Source organism: Neophocaena asiaeorientalis, unplaced genomic scaffold (assembly GCF_003031525.2).
Source record: "Neophocaena asiaeorientalis asiaeorientalis breed wild unplaced genomic scaffold, Neophocaena_asiaeorientalis_V1.1 scaffold149, whole genome shotgun sequence".
Taxonomy (NCBI): domain Eukaryota; kingdom Metazoa; phylum Chordata; class Mammalia; order Artiodactyla; family Phocoenidae; genus Neophocaena; species Neophocaena asiaeorientalis.
Window position 1 is genome coordinate 3,896,083 of NW_020174442.1, and position 12,307 is coordinate 3,908,389.

At 40.8% G+C, this 12,307-nt stretch overlaps 1 pseudogene; it reads left to right on the top strand.

The window, feature by feature from the left end:
• The first annotated feature begins 3,366 nt into the window (after nucleotides 1-3,366).
• On the top strand, nucleotides 3,367-4,719 carry LOC112407767 (elongation factor 1-alpha 1 pseudogene; annotated as a pseudogene).
• The last annotated feature ends 7,588 nt before the right edge of the window (nucleotides 4,720-12,307 follow it).

Consider the following 12,307-nt stretch of genomic DNA (forward strand, 5'->3'; position numbering starts at 1 on the left):
GTAATAATACGTATTTTATAGGATTTTTGAGAGGATTAAATGAATAAATACATGTCAAGTGTCTAAAACAGTGCCTGGAATAATAGCAGGCACTGGCTATTGTTGCCTATTATTATTGCAAAGCAGATAGATATGTATCATTTATAATAGAATATTTTAGCAATCCAAGTTGTTGAGCAAAGTAATCTCAGTTATCTGAAAAAATAACCTGAAATGTTTTCATTCCAAAGTGTGAAATGAGAGACTTTTAACTTACTGTCAACCTGCCACACCCTCTTTTAAATGCTTCTTGGTAGTTAGTAAAATGATTGTATTTTAATCGAGTCAGCAATAGCAATAAAGTTCAGTGAAGAAACAGATTTTTTTTTTTTCCCTTTCATGGGCTTTCCTCAAAATTCTTGATCTCAGTGAGAGCACTGATCATCTGTGAATCATCTGGCATCTCAAAAGGCAGAAAAGAATCAAAGAAGATTTAGAAGAAAACATTGGCCCATTTTCCTCAGAATTCAGCCTGGTTGATTTGCTCAATGGTTAAAGGGAAACAGCAAATACACTAAACACCAGAATGGTCAGTGCAATTAATGCAATTAAAGTAATTAGTCCTGGCAGCTGTAAGGTCAAATAGAGGTAGCTTTGTAACAACAGTCTGCCACTGCAAAATTACTGACATTTGCAACTAAATTATATTCTCTAAATTGTTGCCTTAATGCTAAATAAATAAAGTTATGCTAATGTAGGGACTGATTACAGATTGAAATTAGCACAATTGCTTGTTATACAGTCTGCTAGGGTTAACATTTTTTAAAAACATAATTAATGGCCTTTGCTTACTGTCTCTGGTTATAGATCCTGCAGCTCATTTGCATTCTTTTGCAATATTCTGACAGTGCTAAATGTCTAAGAAGAAAGATCTCATCTGGAGGGGGAAAATGCGCTTTGCACGTCATCAGGCTAAAACTTGTTATGGTTTCAGGCTAGTGTTAATAACAAAGATGACCAGAGAGAGAATGGAACAGAATGAAGCAAGAATCCGTTTTGCTTTTTAGTCTCGTGATCCAAGCCTTTTCTGGAGTCAATGTGAAATGTAATTGCTCTTTTGACCTCTATCTTCTCTCTCCCCAGGTCTGAGGAAGAGCTACACTGGTTGATTATTGCGGGAATGAAAGGCACTCTGACCTTGTCGACCGAACGCCTTGCGGCTTTCAATGTTGCCCATTATACCGAAGGCAGGCAACTCCTGGAGAGAGGCAGAATCGACAGGAGAGCTGCTCCCTGGGCAACCTGCCAGAAAAGGCTTGAGCAGCAGCAATTCAGACAGGGCCAAACAGCTCAGGCAGCTAAGGAAACAGCTTGGGGGGGCGGGGGGCGGGAAGGTGAGGGAAAGACAGAGTATATAAAAATATTGTTAGCACACAGTTTAAAGAGCTCTCAGGCATCCATGCTATAGGGCGCCTTTGTTAATACCGCCCTGCATCATCCACCCGAACTGAAAACTGACCTGGGAAGGAAGCGCAACCAATGTAAGTGCAGCTACTGATTTCCTAAAATAGGCTGTCATTCACTCCAAAGCGTTTCTGACAGTCCTCCTATGTCAATCGGAATGTACCAGCAAAAAGTGGGTCAGGGTATTTAGTTATAATAATTGTTCTAGATGATAAATTATTCACTACAAACCTGGTTGGGTTATTTTTAGAATGTATGGTTCACAGAAGGATTAGGGTGCAACTTGGGATGAAAACAACAGGCTGGCTCCTTCGAGCTCTCTAGTTAAAGCTTGCTTGTTTAAAATCAGCTGTGGGTCCTTTGCATCTCTGCTACTTCTACTCCAATCAGTTCTATTCAACAAAATTTTATCGAGCATTTATTACGTGCTTCAGCACTGTGGGAGAATAAATGACATGTGAAGTGTGCCTATGAATTAAGGAGACTGGTTGACCAGTCAGACACAGGAGTGGTGCCATTTGTTTTGTCATTTCATTTCAGGCATTGAGGGAGAGCACAGAGGGCCTGCTGTGGCATTGACGTTAGGGTTTTCTATTTAGATTCTGGCTTTAAGTCTTACAGTCAGCTTCAGGTTCATATTGTCAGGCCCACTTTAGGAAGAGAAGATTGACTGTAGTAATAAAGGCTTTGGAGTCTGGAATTAGCCAGATTTGGGTTCAAACTCAATTTTGTTGCTACTCAAAATCTGTGCACTTTTGAAAAAACTCTCCATATTTCTGAGCTTTGGTTGGCCTTGTTCCTATAGTGAAGGAGACTAGATGGAACTAAGACCCTTTCCAGCTATATCGTTCTATGAAAAAGATTGTTCAGCAACCACACATCCCAGATTTTCTGGGACACCCCACCTCCAAAGTATTATGGCCTGTTGTACCTATAAAATTATTTATACCCATCAAAGGCTGAATCACCATCACCTGATTTATACATTGAACGAACCATCAGAGGTGGGAACAGGCTGGGGAGAGTGGTGTTAAAAGATAATTTTCATAGAAAGGTAAAATCGCGACGCTCATACAGATATAAAAATGTGTATATGTTAAAGATTTGATTCTACTCATTAATCAAAGACGGAAACGACAGATGTTATAACTGGTTCAAGAGAATCTGAAAGGAGACATTTAAAGATCAGAAATATTGAAATGAGAATGCAAATAGAACAAAACTGGGTTTTTTTCCAGGGGGAGTGGAGAGAAATCAATTGAACCTCTACCAGACAGGGAAGCATTTGCATGTCTGTCAGTTACCTATAACATACAAGTTGTAAAATAGCTCAAGGGCAGTGAAGACTAGAATCAGATAACAGGAAGGGTGTGCTGTGTGCAGACAATGCATAGTTTCCCATGAAGCACAGTTTTTCCCTACAGTGGAAATAGCTTCATATGGACTATGGCATTTCATTGTGATTTCTGGTTCTTCAATGGCTATCTGGGGAAGGATCTCAGTGGGGACTTGGGTGTGGACAAGAATCACCTGGGAAACTTCCAAATCAGAATCACACCTCCAAACCAAACTGCATCCAGGGTTCTAACAAATGTTGTAAACAATTAGACGGCCTTTTCAACTGCTTTTTGAAGTTGAAGTTATGATGGAAGGAGACCTAGAAAGTCGGCTGTGTGTATTTATAGGTGCAGTATTTCTTCCCGATCCTTTGAGGAGCCTTTTGTGACTTTCTTGATGTGGTTTAAGGGTCATGAAACTGTTAAGTGTTAGTTCACCGAGGGCTAAGGTCCAATGTGCACACTGAAGGCAAGGCAAAGTCCAAAGGAGAAAAATGGGAATTAAAGAAATAAAAAGAGGGAAGAAGCATTGGGTTTGCTGCCAGAACACAGATGTCATGAAAACCACTGCTAAATCTAAGCCAAGATGGGAAAGGAATAGACTCCTATCAACATGGTCATCACTGGACACCTAGATTCGGGCAAGTCTACCACTGCTAGCCATCTGACCTAGAAATATGGTGGGATTAACAAGAACCATCAAAAAATTTGAGAAGGAGTCTGCTGAGATGCGAGAGGGCTCCTTCAGGGCGGTCTGGGTCTTGATAAACTGTAAGCTGAACGTGAGCTTGGTGTCACCACTGATAGCTCCCTATGGAAATTCAAAACCAGCAAGTATTTTATGACCATCACTGATGCCCCAAGACACAGAGACTTTATCAAAAACATGATTTCAGGCACATCTCCTGCTGACTGTGCTGTCCTGATTGTTGTTCCTGGTGTTGGTGAATTTGAAGCAGGGATCTTCAAGAACGGGCAGACCGTGAGCATGCCCCTCTGGCTTCCACACCGGGTGTGAAACAACGAATTGTTGGTGTTAACAAAATGGATCCCACTGAGCTACTCTGTGGCCGAAAGTGATACAAGGAAATCATAAAGGAAGTCAGCACCTACATTAAGAAAATTGACTCAACCCTGACACAGTAGCATTTGTGCCAATTTCTGGTTGGAACGGTGACAGCGTGCTGGAGCCAAGTGTTAACGTGCCTTGTTCCAGGGATGGAAAGTCACCTGTGAACATGGCAATGCCAGTGGAACCATGCTGCTTGAGGCTTGGGATCGCACCCTGCCATCAACTCGTCCAAGTGACAAGCCCTTGCCTCTGCCCCACCAGCACATCTACAAAATTGGTAGTATTGACACTGTCCCTGGCAGCCGAGTGGAGACTGGTGTTCTCACCCCTAGCATGGTGTTCATCTTTGCTCCAGGCAACTGAAGTAAAGTCTGTTGAAACGCACCATGAAGCTTTGAGTGAAGCTCTTCCCGGGGACAGTGTGAACTTCAGTGTCAAGAACGTGTCTGTCAAAGATGTTCATCATGGGCAGCGTGGCTGGTGGAATAGCAAAAATGACCCACCAGTGGAAGCAGCTGGCTTCATGGCTTGGGTGATGATCCTGAACCGTATCCAGGCCACATCAGGGCTGGCTACACCCCTGCGCTGAATCGTCACACAGCTCACATTGCTTGCAAGTTTGCTGAGCTGAGAAGATTGATTGTTGTTCTGGGCCCAAACTCATGCCATCTGGTGATGCTGCTGAGTTGATGTGGTTCCTGACAAGCCCACCTGTGTTGATAGCTTCTCTGCCTATCTGCCTCTGGGCCCTTTTGCTGTTTGTGAGATAAGACACAATCGGTTGCCACAGGTATCATCAGAGCAGTGGACAAGAAGGTGGCTGGAGCTGGTTCAGTCACCAAGTCTGCCGGGAAGACTCAAGACTAAATAAATATCATCCCTAGTACCTGCCAGCCTGCTCTTAATCGTGGTAGAACAGTCTCAGAATGGGTGGTCTGAATTGGCCATTTAAGTTTATTAGTAAAAGACTAGTTAGTGATAATAATGCATCGTAAAACCTTCAGGAGGAAAGGAGAATGTTTTGTGAACCGTTTTTGTGTGTGTGTAAGGTATTCGTTTTAAAAAACCAGTACTTTTTCATGGAAACAACTTGACCAAAAATCTGTCACAGAATTTTGAAAACCATTCAAAGAAAGTTTAATGAGAAAAAAAAAGTGAAAAAAAAAAGTGGGGAGTGAAGACTAAGATGAAGAGAATGGAAACAGGGAAGAGAGGAATGAGCTGGGGCAGAGGCAGCAGGGATGCCTCCCGATAGATCTACTTGTTAATAAAAACACCATTTCAAAGTCACGCGCACATGGAGTACATACAGGTAACAAGAAGTTTGATTTCCAAAGCACTGCCGCTTTATAGATTTCCCACCTCCACTGGAAATCTAACACGGTCACAGTTTTGAGGAATTTTTCAGGAAATATGCTAATTCTATTATAATACATACATGAAATATACACTGTTCCTGCAATGTTACACATTGGGGTTTTTTCCCCCCCTCTCTTCTGTGCTCCCCACCCTACACAAAAATTGAAAATAAAGAAAATCATTCATTGAATGCCTAAATTGAAGTTTTTTCTGTTTTATTTTTAAAAACCCAATACTGTATTGTAATATACTGGACTAAAGGAGATATAGTTATTTCTAGTTCTGAAAGGAGAATTTGTGAAAATGCCATTTCAGGACTTTAGCTCAGCAACTAAAATGAAATGTGAAAGAGAAAGAAGACATGAAATGTGGACAACTTCATGGTGGTTCTAGGAAGGCTAAGAATCACTAGGGATTGAGAGTTTAGATGGAGGAAAGATGGCTTAGGGTCAGGGCATACTAGACTTTCTATTTAGTAAAGCTTTATAACCTCCCAAGATATTATCCTGGAGTCACTCTTAATATTCAATGAAACTGGGTAACTCTCACACAGAGGTCAGCTCAAAATGGGGGGCAGTATTATCTTGACTAAATCCTTTGGGAACTGTGGATACCAGGTAGGAAGGAAGGCCCGTGGGTTTTTGACATGACATAGCGCAGCTGGGCCAGCAGACTCCCAGCTGGCAGGGAGATCAGTGTGTTTGGACGAGGCAAAAAAGGTTAAACCAACCAGCACCGTGAAACAAATGAAAGAATGCTACTTGAGCCTCTCTGAAGTCAAAGTTTCATATAAAGTGTTTGGTCCTACAGACTAGTTTCTTTCTTTTCATTGTTTTAACCTAAGGGATGAAGAAAAATAAATCAATGTCAGATTAAAAAAAAAAAACTGCTGGTAGCTCCATACAATATATTAAAAATGAAAATACTCGTTTGCTTGTGGGGAGAAGAGAAAGCCAATAAAATTTAGAAAAGCTTCCTTCTAGTAGTACACATTGTTTAAAAGGAACTTTAGAGCTATTATTCGTCTTGTGATCTTCCCCCAGAGCTACAGAGGTGAGCAAAATCTACCCATATTGCGCTGCTAGCTGTCATGTTTTAAATAGCATCATACACACACCTTCCAAGTTCTGAAAAGCCCATTCAGTGTTTTATATAAAAGCAAGTTACCGGAAGTGGGCAGAGAACACACTCCTAAATATAGCAACATAATTACTGTCATGTAAATTATCTCCTCTCTGTAGTGTTAGAACAATGAGATAAAAGGTTTATCTTGACAAAGTTTGAATAAGTAGAGGTGGAATTGATTCAGAATCTCCATAACTGCTCCATCCACGGGCAGTGGGAGGGGGAAAAGAGAGCTCCTTTAATTTAACTATCAGCACGTCCTTCCTGTTCATTTGCATTTGGGGAGTTTTTCCACAGTGCATTCATTTGCTAGTGAGATAATATGTCCCTGCAGGATCAGTTAAGAGAGGGATAGAATTACTAATGATGAAAAGAGGCAGCACAAGGGCAAGAAAGCAAAGCAGCCCTTCCTTTTCTTGCCTAATCTGGATGGATCTGAATTTCAACCATCTCATTTTTTTTTTTTTTTTCCTAGTGGCGATGGTGGGGCTGTTTTCCAAAGCTGGGTTAAGACATTGCAAATTGAGTTCTACACATTCTTTTTTTTTTTTTTTTTAAGTGCCATTCAAAGAAGGAATGTGATGTCATTGTGCTGAGTGGCTGTTCTATTCTGGCTGTTTGTATGTACTTGTCAGTTAATAAATTGAGGGCAATTTAAATCAACTGTCACTCAATAAGCATCAGCTGTTTTCCAGGTACTATGGAAATAACAACAGGAAGGTCTTGTCCTTTAAAAAAGAATTCTAAACAGAAAGAAAACTTTGATTCACAGAAATGTTTAAATCAATGATGAGAGTAATGCAGTGTTACTAGTAGCAGAGCCATCGGAAGGTCAAAGATAGAAATATAGGTTAAATGCAAGGAGTGGAGGGATGTCTTATCCTGTGCTGTCTTTAGGTAAGTGTAGGGTTTACCCAGAATGCTCAGTGGACAACAGTTCAATACTCCCTAGGACAAGTCAAAGTTAGGAAGCCAGCAGTGGGCGTTGGAGCTGGGAAGCAGAACAGCGAGTTTGGAGTTCAGGAGTCTCTGGCCTGCAAACTAGACAATACCCTGGCCCTTGATTTTCTTTATTGCAAGCTTCCAAACGTCTCCAGAATAGGAAAACTGTGTCCTTTTAGGAAAAAATGTGAGAAAGCAACAGCATGACGATCAGCATTTCAGTCCTTACATAATGAAAAGGGTGTAGTAATACACAATGAGAAAAGATGACTTTGCTTTAACATACCTAGGAAGCTTTTTAAAGGTAGCTTGGAAGCATGAAGCACTCAGTTGGCTGACCTGACTGGGTGAGGCTTAGCTTCCTTTCATCTATTGCCTGCTGCCCTTTGGGTCGAGTACTTACTTCCCTGGGATAAAGGAAGGCTCCAGAGTGAGTAAAAACGTGCCAAATTTGAAGTTACACTGCTCTAGGTCACCCAGAAACACCGCAACTGTGAGTTGGCTATTAATCCACTCATGTTTCCCTATGCCAGCCCATGGTGGTTAAGCGTGTTTGGTATTGAAATCCGCCAGACTGAAGAATGACACCCTGGGCCTTGTCACCCACAGAAAGCAAAAGGAACTATGAAATAATCAGTCTCATAAAGAAAATAGTGTTCCTTTAGTGGAACATTGCTGTCCACTAAACAGTTGTTACAGAGGAAATGTAGCTCCTATAATGGGGGACTGTTTTCCAAGACTATTTGTCCAAAGGTGAGAGTGTCATAGCAATAATCCAAAAAATGAGAGTGGAATTATGAAGGAATCCTTTGCAACTCTGCACCCCCATATTCTAAATGTATTCACTGCCCAAAACTATCAGAACGTATCCTAAATTAAGACTAACGCGCAAACCAAAGCAGCATTGTACCACCATTTTTCAACCACAAACCCCCATCCACTGATGGGCTGAACTAGGGCAATGACAGAGGAGATAGAGAAGGGAATGGAGGAAAACTGGCAAAGATGGATTGAATATGGGCAGGAGGAGCAGTGACGGACAATTGTGTATCAGAGCTAATCCCTAAATTTCTGTATGGAATGATGGTGTTTTTATTGAAATAGAAACTGCAGGAAGATGAGGATTGGAGGAGAAAGACCATCATGAGGAGGAATTAGAAAAGAGAACCTCCTGAAAACAGAGAAATAGGGACAACAGAGAGAACCAGGACTCAGAGGAGATAGTAGGAACCAACTCAGTGTATAGGTTGAAGGATTAACTTTAGAAAGAGGAAAGAGGGACACTCTTCCTCTAAACAAGGAAACATCTTGCTCTAAGCTAGGAAACTCCTTCCTTTAAACTAGGGAACTAACATTTATTGATGGCTTTGCATGTACCTAGCATAAGACTTCGGCACTTCTCGTATTTTAGGATGCTGTTAAAAGAGAGCAGGCTATTGTATGACGGCCTTTATTCTCCCTGTGTCTACAGGACAAGGACACTGGCTATGATTTAAAAAGATAGAGGTCAGATTAAAAAGGTGGATACATTTGAAGGTATGCATTAGGGAAGGTGAAAGGAAAATGACTAGGGATAAAAAAGGAATGCCAAGTAGTATTGAGAGCTGGATATGCATAGGTCAAGGTCTTAATTGTTTTTAGACAAACTTAAGTGCCATGTGGATATAATCCAGGGTCACAAATTGCTTTCTTCATTCTTAAAATGGTCATATTCTTTAAAAGCTAGGCTGAAAAGAACAGAGAAAATCAAAGTCTCTAGCATATGTCTGAGCCAGTGCTTGCAAGTATGGAGGGTTCTTAAATCCATGCCCTTCCCAGGTCAATAGGTTAAACACAAGCCTATGTTACATGGGGTCAGATTCCCTGCAGTGTTCCCAAGGGTTTAATCCTACAGATTAGCAACACTGGGAGACAGGATTCTTGCCTAACTCTGTGAGCTCTCTTCACAGGTGTTTTGTGAATCTCTGTGAGGTGTGGTGCAAATGAATAAAAGGAAACTAGTCAAATTTCCTGGAGATGTTGCATATTCTAGCAAAAATAGTTACAGTAAATTCTCTTATAACACCCAGTTGAGGGGACTTCCCTGGTGGTCCAGTGGTTAAGTGGTCCATGCTTCCACTGCACGGGACACAGGTTTGATCCCTGGTTAGGAAACTAAGATCCCTCATGCCACGCAGCATGGCCAAAAACCAACCAAACAGAACAACAAGGACAACATAAAATGAACACCCAGTTGAACAAGTAGGCTCATTCAATTTAACAAACATCTGCTAGGCACCCCTAGGTGTGAGGTACAGTGCTAGCTACTGGGAGGGGGGCAGATATGATGATGATGATGACGATGATGATGGTGGTGGTAAGGTTACTTTATGGGGGAGGGGCTTACTATGCACCAAATACTGTTCTAAGCTCCCTATGTACGTCCATCTGAGTAAATGCTTATAACAGTCTTAGGAGGGTGGGGTCTAATCCCTGCAGTACAGAATTGGAAACTAAGGCTTGTTGGTCACTCTCTGCCTCCCTGAGGCTCAAGGTAGTTAAAGTCAAGCCTTGAGCAAAGACCACCTGTCTTTCCCTTGCTTCTTCCACTCTCACTTTAAAATTATTAGCGGGGAAGTTGAACTCAGAAGTTACCGGGGGAAATAAAGTGGACTTTTACATCAAGTCTAGATGTTGAGAAAATCGACCAATTCTTTATTGTCGTATCATGTTAAATCATATCATATCAGATGTTCTTGATTGTCATAAAAATATATTTAGAAGTGTGACAAACAGCCTTGAAAACAATTGTCTTTTGATGGTTGATTGTATTGGTTAATGGATAACTGAAGCCAGCTAGAGGCAGCCATATATACACAAGACAATCTTTTTTTTTTTAAACCTTAAAATGTGACAGAAGTGTGAGTGCTTCTAATGAGAACATGGAAGTGATTGTGTAAAAAAAAGCATATTTGAAAGCATTCTAATACGATAATTCATATTTTATTTGAGTCTCTTCTAATTAAAAAAAAGAAGAAATTATGTCTGTTGGGAAATATCCAGAAACATTGTATATTTATGTCCTAAGCTAGTTTTAGGAGCTTCTCTATTATCAAGATTTTTAAGAATCATTTTCATAATGGAACCATACTTTCATTAAAACATCCATGGATCATTCCATTTAATTTCTTTTAACCCCACCAAAAACACGTCACCTACCATTTGCAGCCTCAAGAGTATATACAAATGTGTTAAACCATCTTTAGAGAAAAGCTTGTAGATTTTTCAAGTGTTTATGCTTATTAACAATTATGTTTATTAACATTATTTAAATTGTGACATAACCAGTGTTGCTTTGCTGCCACTACCTTGGAAATGTTTAAACATTATTATAACTTAGCTCTACATTCCAGTTTTGTCTCTAAAATTAATGCTTTTAGGGTCAATTTATGCCTGTCAACAAGTAGTGATCAGAGATGTGAGCTGGCTCATAATCCAGAGGTACTAGGTTACAATGTGTTACCATGGAAACTGTGTTTTATTGCATCTTCTCTTCTTGATTTAAGGCATTTGACAATCACAGTAACTGTTTGCCAGTCTTCCCACATCATAAAAAGTTCAAAAACACAAACAACCAATAGGGGGAAGAAAAAAAAAAGGAAGGAAGTGGGGGTGGGGATCCTCCACTGTTCTTGGACCTCACCAGAAACATGAAAAAGAAATGACAGCCTTATATTTAAGGTGGACCTTTTGTGAATAGTTTATCTCTCAGAAAGTGCAGGAGTGTTGGAAAATTCAATCAGTGGTTAGTCATCGAATGGACCTGTCTGCCTGTGGTTCATTTTGTTTATTGCATCATATATCTTTTATGATCACTGGGACTTTAGCCTGAAACAGCATTTTCTTTAACAAGAGCCATGTTTCCGTTAAGGTTGTTTATTGCATCTGAAACATTACTCCTTGAAATCATGGTACATTTTCTATCGAGCAAAGGTCTGCAACAGACTCTTGCATGAATGTGTTTATTCAGAATCTAGAGTTAAAAAAAAAAATGAGGTCCAGTTCATGTAACATTAATCACTTTGCCAGTGTTAGCTGAGGTCATTGCCACATTCCTAGCAGTATTAAGGCAAGTCAAGATTAATTACGTACATTAAACCTTAGAAGGGAAGCACGTGAAAGGGATCTCAAATTAGACATTTCTTAAAAGACAGAGAAATGACTGTGGCGAAATGGGCTAACTCTGCGGCAGTTTGACTTTACAGTATGCTAGCTTTTACTACATGGGGTCAGTACCGTCTCTGTGAATCTGTAGACATCCTTCTTCCTATCTCTGGAAGCTTATAGGTCAAATTTAAGGTCTTTCTGAGCATTCAAAATGAAGATTCATTCACTAAACAATTTTTTAGTACACGCTAACCACCAGGTACCGGCTAGGAACTGTCCAGGCAAAGATGAAACAGACATGGTCCTCCCTTTCCTGCTCCCTCCAAGAACTGCGTGATCCACCCAGGGAGATGGGTACCAGATGTGTACAATCTGAGCAGAGTTTTGTGGGAGTACAGAGGAAGGAGTGATTCATTGTGATGGGAAGTCAGAAAAGACTTTACTGACATTAACTTTACAGGGGTAGAAAGGTGAGCAAAGCAGTCCAGGCGGAGACCTAGTGAGTGTTCCCAAACTAATTAGTGATTTGGTGGGACGGGAGCTGAAGGCTTTTGTGCAAGAGCTGAAGGCAGCGGCAGAAAATGAGATTGTACGGTAAGTTAGAGCCAGACTGCAAAATCTCTGAACATGTACTTTATCCTAAAAGCAATGAGAAGCCTTTGAAGAATTTTAAGTAGGAATTTTTTTTTTAATATAAATTTATTTATTTTTGGCTGCATTGGGTCTTCGTTTCTGCATGTGGGCTTTTCTCTAGTTGTGGCGAGCCTGGGAGCCTGGGCTACTATTCGTTGCGGTGGCTTCTCTTGTTGCGGAACACAGGCTCTAGGTGCACGGGCTTCAGTAGTTGTGGCACGTGGGCTCAGTAGCTGTGGCTCTTGGGCTC